This window comes from Marmota marmota, unplaced genomic scaffold (assembly GCF_001458135.2).
Source record: "Marmota marmota marmota unplaced genomic scaffold, marMar, whole genome shotgun sequence".
Taxonomy (NCBI): Eukaryota; Metazoa; Chordata; class Mammalia; order Rodentia; family Sciuridae; genus Marmota; species Marmota marmota.
This window is the reverse complement of record NW_026000068.1, coordinates 25,436,325-25,445,889: the sequence shown is the minus strand read 5'-3', so window position 1 is coordinate 25,445,889 and position 9,565 is coordinate 25,436,325. Positions and strand designations below refer to the sequence as shown.

Genomic DNA, 9,565 nt, shown 5'->3' with positions numbered 1-9,565 from the left:
ATACTAGAGCATCATAAACAGAAAGGATGGCTTGAATGAGCAAGGCAGATGGAAAGAGATCTGAGAAGAACACACCACCCAACTTTCACTTCTCACCTAGATCTAAATTCACATGGCCTCCCCTCCCCTCCTAAGCATCTCAGTTCCAGAAAGTCTATAAGACCCAGTGAAGTTCCATCAATTCATTGGCTGGGCTATTAGGTAGAATTCATTTTATAATTTGGGTGGAGCTATGTTTTCATTCACAAAGGTTTCATTCTTGATGATTAGAGGAAAGAAAATTATGAATTTATTTTTGCATAAACCATGTGCTTGTTTACTGTTATTTATATGAGGCAAATATAAAACCAAATCTATAGTCTACTTATTATGGAAGGACTAACACATACCAATCAAATGATAAAACAACAGTTGCCAACACCAAACAACAGCAAGATCCTGGAAATGGAAGAATGTTTTCTCAACCTTGATACTTGTGGTAGATCAGGATGTCTGCAGCATTGTGTGACATACAGGTCACTACAACAGTTTTATACTCAGCTTCAGTGCAAATGTAGAGGGAACATGGAAGGTTTTCAGTGCCCCTGGAGGCATGACTTAGCTGCAGACATAAATACTGGTTGAAATTGTCATTATCTTACCATACAAACATTTATTAGCTCTTTCTTTCTACCACTTTCAATTTAAATACAACTTTATTGATGGGCCCCACTCCTCCCTGTTTTCTTTCTGGGTCATTCTTTTCTTGCAAATGATATGTAACTTTCTGAACCCTCCTCAGGTTCTTGTTTCCTAAAACAGAAGAACTAAAGTAAGAACAGGAAGCTTTCTTGCAACTCCTAAATCTAATTTTACCAGAATGACTTGGTTGCATTGTTGAAAGAAATAAGAAATTCAGAAACATTTGTACACAAATCCAAGAAATAAAAAATTTCAAATTATCTTTCTCCTTGTTAATTAGTAATAATCATCATGTGCAGTAAAAGAATTGTTATGCAAATCAGTCAGACCTGGATTGGAGCCCCAGCTTAAACCCTCCCTGTTGATTATGACCAAGTTGGTGAGCCTCAACAAACCTCCATTTCCTGCTTTGATAAATGGGTAGAATAATGCCCAGCAGTAAAGAAAATTGCTAGGTAATGTAACTCGATGACTAATAGGACATACTAAATACTGTCTACAATTCTTCTTAACTTGTGTGAAATTGTTCACTGAACCTTGATCCTCAGACACAATCCTATCAACTAATTCAGTTGAACTCTCCATATTCTTGTTTTACTGCCCCCCCATCCCACCCCATCTAGTAGGAGTGGTCCAGAGACAGGATGCCCATTGGCTATTTCTCAGAATTTAAAAACAAACCACTCTTCCCCTTTTCTTCTTTTCCCTTTCCTTCCTGAAAATTTAACTTAAAAGCTTTTAGGTAAGGCTGAGCAAGATATGTACAGGAGCTCTTAGAGAATCCCAGAGGGGATGCTGGAATCCAAGAAGAATGAGGCAGTGATAGTGGCAGCCCAGTGAGGGGTGATGGAGCCCTGTGTAGGTAAAGAGCATGTCTATACTGAGAGTCAGTCTGGGGTAGGTTACCAGATCCTGGGAAGACTGAGAAGGGTATGCAAGTAGGGCCATGGTGTCTTAGTACATTTTCTGTTGTCATAACAAAATATCTGAGACTGAGTAATTTGTAAAGGAAAGTTCATTTGGCTCAAGTTTCTAGAGACTGGAAGTCCTAGATCCGGCAGCTGCATCTGGTAAAGCCCTCATGCTGTGTTATAACATGGACTAAAGGCAGGCAGCACCTCCAGAAGAGGCAAAGTACAAGGGGCAACTCAATTTATAACAACCCAGTCTGCTGAAAACAAACCCATTCTCCTGAAAACAACATTACTCCCTCTTAATGACCTAATCACTTCTTAGAGGTTCCATATATCAACAATGCCATATGGCAATAGATTTCAATGTGAGTTTTAGAAGGGACAAACCCCACAACAGTGGGTAACCACATATGGTGTGTCAAAGGCAAATGGAATGAGGAGTGAACAACCCACCATGGAGTGTCAGAGCACAAGATAAGAAGAAGGGCATCCACTCACCAAAGCCTAAAAATGTAAGTCTAGAATCCTCAATGGAAGGGGTGTTAGCAGCAGGGGTTTGTTCTATACAGGGGAACTTTACCAAGAAGGTAAAGTTGCCTCTTTACCTTCTTGGAGTTGAGAAAACAAGTAATTATATTGCAGGTACTGGAAACTAGATTTCCCACAGTTGTTCAGAAATAGAAATATGGAAAGAAAAATTATAAATATGGACAGAGAAAAACTAGAATGACCCCTGTGGTGTTGAATTGGAATTGGAGATATCTCTTTGAACTCCTAGGCTCAACAAATAGACAGACATAGAAAAATGCAGATATAAATATGTTTGAATATATATGAGCATATGCAGCCACATCCACGCCGAGGGCTTCCAAGATGCAACACTACATAGCAATGTGCTCACTTATCACTGAGATTTTGGTTTCTAAATACTTTTATTCTAATAAAAGCAACCAAGTTTCCTTGTAGAAATGGACAAGATGAACCTGGAACCTCTTGTTATGCCAGAAAGTAAGGAAATGCTCAAAGAACCAATGAGTGTGTCAAAGACATAGAAGTAGCTGGAAGGAGAGTCCCCACATCAAATGGGAAGGAAAATTTGATCTTCAAAATAATTAATTATAGAAATGGATGATAATCTCTTTTTAATAGAATAGTAATGTGTGAGTTTATACTGGCGTAAATAAACACATAAGAAGTTTGATAAGGAATGGGTGTCTTGCCAAATTCAAATTACCTCTCCACGAAATATGTATTAACTATGAAGAGTAATGGACTGCAAAGAGAAGCTGGCAGATATCTCCTTTGTCAAATGATCAAAGAGATCATCATCAATAATAGATAAATATCATGATGGCATACAAGAAGAAGAAACCTGTACCGCTACTGTGATATTCCTGCCAAAGACAAATAAGCTGAACCTAATCAATAGGAAACATAAGAAAAACACACTTTGAGCATGTCCTACAAAATGACTGCCTTATAATGTTCATGCTCAGGAAAGCCAAGGAAAGAGTGAGAAAATACTAGAGTAAAAAGTCAAACATGACAACTAAATATAGTATGTCTTGTTTTGTTTTGTCTTGTTTTGTGTTTTTTGTTTTTGTTTTTTTGATACGGAGGATTGAACCAAGGGGTGCTTAACCACTGAACCACATCCCCAGCCCATTGATTTTTTTTCTTTTTTTAATTTGAGACAGGGTTTCATTAAGTTGCTCAGGGCCTCACTAAGTCACTGAGGCTGGCCTCAAACTTTCGATCCTCCTGCCTCCGCCTTCAGAATCTCTGGGTTACAGGCATGCAACACCACATCTGACAACATGTAGTTTTGGCATGGACCTTTTTGTTATAAAGGGCATTTTCCAGATAATTCATGAAAAAAATGGTGTCTGAGGATTAGAAAGTAGTAATATGTCAATGTTTATTTCCTATTTTTGATGGTTTTCTGATGGTTCACTGGACATCATCCTTATTAGTGGAAATACACACTGAGGTCTCCAGGGGTAATGGTGCATCATGAAGCCTACTCACTTTCAAATAATTCACAGGGGAAAATTGTTTTTATGTCATCTTGCAACTTTTATGTAAATTTGAGAGATCACTCCAAAGCCAAATACTTGCTAGTAAAGATCCTGCATTGTTGGGCCTCACTGAGCAGAACATGATGATTGTGAAGAGGTGGAATGTTGCAGGTCAAGAGCTAAAATTATCTTGGACTATCTTAGGCTCTTTAGAAAAGTAACCATTTGCTTTTAACCTTCATACCTGACCTAACATTCTTGCCACTATTAGGTAAACCTCTGTTTAACAATCTCTTCTTCGGCAAGCCTGTTCCTTCCCCAACTCTTTGCCAGCACAGTGATCTCATTTCAGTAAAATTAGTTGAATTTTTAAAAAAATAGTTATACCTAATTAGGTCACTCAAATTGAGAGGAAAAAAAATAGTAGTTACAGAACAACATCTTCTGAGCACCAGGTTTATTTGTTACTCAGTAGCTTGGTTTTTGTTTGTTTCTCAGAGAACAGGATGGTCCTAAAAATCTGAAAATCTGCTTGTCTCAAAGTAAGCTTTTGTACAGTTCCATCCTTCAAGCAGTTGTCTGGCTTCAGCAAAATGGCCAAACAGGATGCATTTAGCTCCTTGGAGATCTGAGTTCTATGCCAGTCATTGCAAGTATTGCAGCTCACTTCTTTTTGCCAAAATCAGCTCGTTCACCAAGTGTTTTGAATTAGCTATGGCTGAGATGGCGTTTGCATTTTGCACCCCCCTCCCAATTTTAGAAGCATAAATTTCCAAAACAACTATCTATTGAGCTGGAAGTCTCATGTTTTTGCTAAGCCTGAGGGTTGTTGTCTTTTAAAAAAAATTTTTTTAGTTTGTGCTTATTTTGGAAGGTTTGTAAATCCATTTAGTTCTGTCTGAAGATCAGATAGCCAAATAAACATAGGTGCCATTCTTGACAGAATAGTTATTAAAATACTGTGCACTCTTTTAGCTGTTCTACTTGGTTTTGATTTTCTTTAGTATTACTATAGAAAACACATAAGATTATTGACTCTATTCACATTTTTTTAAAAATAAAGGTACAGAGACACAAGAAAATGTAATTAGATTCTGCTGTTGAACATATAGTTGGTACCCCGCTTACTACGGTTCAACTTAACAATTTGTTGACCCTATAACCATGAGAAAGTTACATGTATTCAGTAGAAAATATACTTTAAATTTTGAATTTTGATGTTTTCCTGAGCTAACAATATGTGTGCTCTCTTGTGATGCTAGCCAGTGGCAGCAACCACAGCTCCTAGCAGGCCAAATGGTAAACAACCATTTGCAGATCAAAATGGTAAACAACCAATGTGCTACAGTGAACTGTGTGGCTAGCATTTTTTGATTATTTCATTTTTTGTGTTCACATCCCATCGTGTCTACAAAACATACACCTGTGTCTCCTGCTTCTGGTGAGAAAGAAGAAGAACACCACTACTCTTGAAAGAAACTTAAGATAATTGCCCAGAATAAAAATGACAAGCCAGTAACCAAAATCACACAAGCTAGGACTTTTGTAAATGTTGATCTTGATCATCTTTAAAGATAAGTGATCAGTGGCTTGGTGAAATCACCAGCATCAGTTACCTCCATCGCCTTTACAAAGGAAAGACACTGGGCAAATTGATGATATGAAAAAATTACTTGGGAGACTAGATACAGAAGGGAATACCTCTTAGCTCACTGATGACCCACGCCAATGTAAGAAGTCTTTTCCATGCCCTAAAATAGTGTGCCGATGACCATATACACATGCAAATGTTTATAGAAAGTCATGGGTGGGTTTCAAAAGGCATCATAATTTTTATAATGTGAAGAACATTAGTGGTGAGTGGCAAGTTCCAATACTGAAGATGTCCAAGCTTTTAAGAAGAACAGCATAGGATAATTATGAATGAGATATATTTGTCAGGAAAAATATTTAATGTCAATAAAATGAGCTTGTTCCCAAAGCATATGCCAGATCATCATACATTCATCAAGAGCACAAGACAAAGCCAGGATTCAAGGCATCGAGAGGCCAGGTAACACTTTTAGGTGGAAATATTGCAAGGTTTGAATTAGAGCCTTTCATCTATCACTCAAAGAGCACTAGACCTATAATCCAAGTGGTTCCAGAGGCTGAGACAGGAGAATTGCAATTTCAAAGCCAGCCTCAGCAATGGCAAGGCACTGAGCAACTCAGTGAGACCCTGTCTCTAAATAACATACAAAATAGGGCTGGGGATGTGACTCAGTGGTCGAGCGGCCCTGAGTTCAATCCCCAGTACCAAAAAAAAAAAAAAGAGAGAGCACTATAACATTCAAGAATGTCAAGAATGTGCATAAGCATGCAGGATATCAATAACAAGAAAGTCTGGATGACAACAACATCGTCATAAGATTGCTTTTTGAACTATTTACTCCACAAACAAGAAGATATTGTATACAAAACAACATTCCATCCAAGACTCTTCTACTCTGAGACAACAGTCCAGGGCAACCATAGCTTGTCTGCAAAATGCTGAGCACAGCTACACCTTCAACCAAAGTTCAAAATAGCTGTATTCAAAGCACAATATTTATGTCAACCATCTGCACAGGTGTTGAAACAAGTGAATCTAGTTGAGTTCTCTGAAAGTTTTGGAAAGATTTTTACATTTTAAATGCTATCCTTAACACGGCTACAGCATGGAAAGAAGTCACAAAGACATTCATGAACAGCATTGGGATGTCACAGTGTCTTCTATCAGCTATTTTTGAGCCTCATCAGAAGACAGAGAAATTAATGACTCTGTCTCTATAGCATCCCCATTTCCAGCCATTAACTTTAATCCAGTGCTTCCAACGCTCTTCAGGCCTCCATGGATGAAGTGTCCATACAACAGTATTTTCCTGAAGCATCTCCAATGCCATTTTTAGTAAAAGCAGATTTTTGTGGTCTTATCTGTAGTTTTACTTTCCAAAGTTTCAGTTACCTGTAGTTGCCCACAGTCTAAAAATATTAAATGGCAAATTCCAGAAATAAACAAATCATAAGTCATAAATTACATGTTTTGAATAGTGTGATGAATTTCTGTCCCATTCCACTCCATGGATCCTCTCTTTTGTCCAGCACATCCACACTGTACCTCCTGCCTGCCCATTGGTCACTTAGTAGCTGTCTTGGTTATCAGATCGACTCTAGATCTTGTTCAGCTGGCTTTCCATAGACCTGGTTTCATATCTGTAGATTCAACCCTAGGTAGGGTAGAGGAAATAAAGATAGAAAGGAGACAAACAGGGAAGGAAAGAAGATATTGTTACTTTATTCCCTGGGCAGGTTTTTTCCTCCAGGCACAAAATCTAAGGTCCAATAAACCTAAGAGTAATATAAGTTCAGTCACTTCATGTCTGTACACTGTGTTAGCTTATAGGACATATTTTTAGATGAATTAAAACAAGCCTAGAGAAAGATAGTGTTAAAAACCCATGAAATGAGTACAGTTTCCATGGTATTACTAGATAATGTTAACCTAAGGATTCTGAAAACAACCTGACACTGTGACCTACTCCATGCTCCACTAGGAAAAGAATAGAGCTTGCTGAGCTGGTGCCACCCACCTGCCACTTCTCTTGCTTACCTTTTGCAAAGTTTCCTTTAAACGAAGTCTGAGGCCCCAGAAGCACATCTCATCTCAGGTGCCTGCATTCCCTCTCCCTTTAATTGCTATCCCTCAATATTGTTTGCTTTCCTGAATAAATATATCTGCTTGTGCTTCTTTTGATGTGTCCTAAAATTCCTTTCTGTAGTGTAAGTTAAGAACCTGCCAAGGCCCTATTGAGGCCCCTTGTCCTTCTGGAATACTTCCTTGGACCTCATTCAGTGACAAACCCACTGCATATTGAAAATATTTTTAATTGCATCTGTATTGAGCATTTGTGGGCTTTTTTTACAAGTAAAAAAATGAAATATAATATTTACATAGCATTTGCATTGTATTAAGTATTATAAGTAATCCAGTGATGATTTGAGATACATGAGAATATATATAGGTTATGTACAAATACTGCACCATTTTGTATAAGACACTGGAGCATCCATGTGATTTATATCCACAGGAGTCCTAGAACCAATCTCTCATAGACACTGAGGGACCACTGTATATAGGGTTCAGTGTCACCCACGGTTTCTGGCATCCACAGTAGTTCTTGGAAATAACCCACGGACAAGGGAAACTGCTATACTTAGATTTTTCAAAACTGCCTTAATCTTTCTCATTTTGCCAACAAGTAGAATTTCTTCTCCTCTTTATTACGTTTTTAAAATTTGAAATATATTATAGAGGGTAATGTAATATGGAGGAAGATATTATAAATGAAGAGGTGTGGGGAGAGGCATCCCTATATCATTACTGGTATAATGAAAATCCCCAAATAATGTTTTATAAAAACCTCTGTGCATTTAACTGTCCTTGTTTTTACACAGAGATTCATTTAGAATGAGAAAAATGGAGTTGGAATCTTACACCAATTAACTTAGAAAACTGATGCTTTTCGAATATTTTTCAAGGCTGGTTCCACAGTTTAGCTATTGTGAATTGTGCTACTATAAACATTGATGTGGCTGTGTTCCTCTAGTATGCTGTTTTTAAATCCTTTGGGTATAGACCGAGGGGAGGGATAGCTGGTCAAATGGTGGTTCCATTCCCAATTTTCCAAATTACAACTATCTTATATTAGACAAAGATGCCAAAAACATGAATTGGAGACAAGATAGCCTCTTCAACACATGGTGCTGGAAAAACTGGAAATCCATATGCAACAAAATGAAATTAAACCTCTATCTCTCACCATGCACAAAACTCAATTCAAAATGGATCAAGGATTTAGGAATAAAACCAGAGACCCCCTGCATCTAATAGAGGAAAATGTAGGCTCTAATCTCCATCATATGGGATTAAGCCCCAACTTCCTTAATAAGACTCCTATGGTGCAAGAATTAAAATCAAGAATCAATAAATGGATGGATTCAAACTAAAAAATTTCTTCTCAGCAAAAGAAACAATCTGTGAGGTGAACAGAGAGCCTACATCCTGGGAGCAAATTTTTACCCCTCACACATCAGATAGAGCACTAATCTCTAGGGTATATAAAGTACTCAAAAATCTTATCACCAAAAAACAAATAACCCAATCAATAAATGGGCCAACCACCTGAACAGCCACTTCCCACAAGATAATATACAATCAATCAACAAATATATAAAAAATGCTCATCATCACTAGCAATTATCGCTTCTCGGCCTTTTGGCTAAGATCAAGTGTAGTATCACTAGCAATTAGAGAAATATAAATCAAAACCACTCTAAGATTTCTTCTCACTCTAGTCAGAATGGCAGCTATTATGATGACAAACAATAAGTGTTGGCAAGGATGTGGGGTAAAGGTACACTCGTACACATCAATTTGTTTTTAACCTAGTCCTTTCTTTATCTGATTCTCTTGAGAAGGCATTTGAATATTTCTTTTCCCTAAGCAAATAATGTTGGTTACTTCAGAGAGAACTTGTTATTATTTTGCTAGTAGAGATCAACATATTGATCTTCCTAGATTCATTATCTCTGCATACTCAAGGGGCTAGTCCTGCAGACACACTGTCCACCATCCTCAAATTCAGTACTTTGCATAACAGATGAGCATAATTGTGGGATGTGGAGTCAAAGAGACAAGTGCTCTAGTCCTCTTTCTGCCATTTGTTGGCTATGTGATCTTTGGAAAAAGTCTTTTGAACTTTACATCTCAGCTTTCTTATCTGCAAAATGGGAAGCAGAATACCTGGCAAAAGTGTATTTTTCCATATTAAAGACTCACTTATTTATTCAGAAAACTTCGTTCAACAAGTATTAAGTGCCTATAGTATTAAGTACCTACATCAAGCAGCTGTGCTTAGTAATGAACAAATG

The 9,565-nt window shown here is 37.6% G+C and overlaps 1 pseudogene; it reads left to right on the top strand.

Moving 5' to 3' along the window:
- The first annotated feature begins 8,893 nt into the window (after positions 1–8,893).
- Positions 8,894–8,971, top strand: LOC125620036 (annotated as a pseudogene).
- Positions 8,972–9,565: the final 594 nt, after the last annotated feature.